This window comes from Brassica oleracea, unplaced genomic scaffold, assembly GCF_000695525.1.
Source record: "Brassica oleracea var. oleracea cultivar TO1000 unplaced genomic scaffold, BOL UnpScaffold01547, whole genome shotgun sequence".
NCBI lineage: Eukaryota > Viridiplantae > Streptophyta > Magnoliopsida > Brassicales > Brassicaceae > Brassica > Brassica oleracea.
The window spans coordinates 6,155-8,149 of record NW_013618081.1 but is presented as its reverse complement, the minus strand read 5'-3'; the positions used below and the strand labels follow the sequence as shown (position 1 = coordinate 8,149).

General features: G+C 40.4%; 1 long non-coding RNA gene across 2 annotated transcripts; it reads right to left on the bottom strand.

The window, feature by feature from the left end:
* Positions 1 to 1,073: 1,073 nt before the first annotated feature.
* LOC106321396 lies at positions 1,074 to 1,902 on the bottom strand. Of its 2 annotated transcripts, none has more exons than XR_001266064.1 (3): positions 1,762 to 1,902; positions 1,374 to 1,672; positions 1,074 to 1,286 (listed from the first exon to the last, which is right to left on the bottom strand). It is a non-coding gene; the product is annotated as an uncharacterized LOC106321396 (long non-coding RNA). The 2 variants fall into 2 exon arrangements; XR_001266063.1 differs by having other exon boundaries at positions 1,374 to 1,654.
* Between the last annotated feature and the right edge of the window lie 93 nt (positions 1,903 to 1,995).

The following is a 1,995-nucleotide window of genomic DNA, read 5'->3' as shown; positions in this document are numbered from 1 at the left end:
GCAAAGGTTCGATAAAAACAATACAAGTTGTTTTATCTGTGGAGAAGAAGGACACTGGAAAAGAAAATGTCCTAAGAGGAGACATAAAGAATCTGCAAACATTGCAACGGAGCCGAAGCAACCGTTAGTGTTAACAGCTAGTGTGCAAGACACTAAGCAAGAAAGGATCATGGATTCTGGATGTTCTTATCATAGTACATCAGACAGGGAGGTTATGTTTGATCTCAAGGAGTTCAATGGTGGTTCAGTGCAAACAAGGAGGTTATGTTTGTCTCAAGGAGTTCAGTGGTGGTTCAGTGTTAATGGCTAATAACACTCAATGTGACATCAAAGGAATTGGGAAAATAAAGATTCAGAATTCAGATGGCTCTGAAGTGATACTCACAGGTGTCAGGTACATTCCGGAGGTGAGAAGAAATTTAATTTCTTATGGGATGTTAGAAAAATCAGGTTGCAAGTACAAAGGAAGCAATTTTATGGTGCACTTCTACAAAGATAATAAGAGGGTGATATCAGGAAAATATCACAAGGGAGTTTATTATCTACAAGGCACAATTGCTAAGAGTAAGAAGAATATGCCTAGAGTGGAGAAAATAATCAAGAAGAAGACGTCAAAAACGGTGACGTTCGCAAAAGTTCTGATTCAGGGACCTACTCCATATGGTTTTGAAACAAAAGACTCATCAGCTCAAGGTGGAGACTCTTTCTTGACAGAAAAATCAGAAGAAATTGAGTCTAAGGCGAGCAGTGAAGAATCTCAGAAAACAGAATCTTCAACGGATGATGTATTGTTTGGAAAAGAAGTAAGGCATAAAGATGGTGATCTCTTAGCACATGTTTTGACTGCTCCTAAAGAGCTTAGTACAAAAGAAGAATCTAAAGACTACGAGGAAGACTGGAAGAAGTCTGGAAAAAGGGAATACGTGAATACAAGACTCGGGAACGGCGTTGTGAGAAAAGTGTCACATATATTGGGAGAGGGTATCTTCGGAGATAGAGTCAAGGAGAATATAACACTATTCTAAGAACCATTCCAATGAAAATCGAGCAGGAGTATTAATCAACGCAATACCTGGAGAGGAGCTTCAGGTTCGCTGCGATTCCGCCTAAGAAGGAAGACGCTCCAGGTAACTCCATTATCAACGCTGTCTCAAGCTCGCAGAGACAGAGGAGGAGAAGCAAGTAAGTTTCAGGTTTATATTGATAATGGAAAACTCAAGGGAGAGTTTAAAGAGTTACCTGTGAGCATAGATGCGAGGCGGAGGTTTTAGCTCAAGGTGGAGCAGCTGAAACACAAGAAAGTTCACTCAAAAGTTCTGAAGCATCGGATGAGAAATATACTTTAAAAAGAAATTTAAAGTTAAAGGGATGACCTGAGAAACGTCTTAAACAGCCAAGGAGACTGAAGGGAGACGAGTATCTAGGTCGGGGAAAGAAGAAACAAATCACCGGAGAGGGGAGAACGTCTTAAACAGCTGATATGGTGGAGGATAATCACCAAGGAGAGCTGAAGGGAGACGAGTATCACAACCCGGAAATCAAAGTAGATCACCAAATTAGTATAACATCACAGGCATCATCTTAAGCAGGATAAAGAGAAGTGGAAAGAGGTTTCTGGGTTTGTCGAAGTAAGAGAAGAGTCTCCAAAGGGTCACTGGAAACGCAAGAAGAACTGTCAAAATTCAATAGAGGGTAAAGCTTTGCAACTACAAACGGGAATAATCAAAACTCTATCAAGCTGCAAAATTCATAGAATCTTACCGGAAAGCTGCAGTACGGCCGGTAACATGGATTGAGTTTATCAACACCAACATGGAAAAATAGATTGCTAGTCACCAAGAAGAACTTGCGAGCTTCTTTGGAGATGAATGGTCTAGCGCAATGCAGATGTTGGTGTTGCGATTAGAATGGTTTAATTTGGTAAAGGAATGAGCTTGAGATTTGAGAAGATTGAATCGCTATCCTACAGAGGAATAGGATAAGCGATTAAATGAC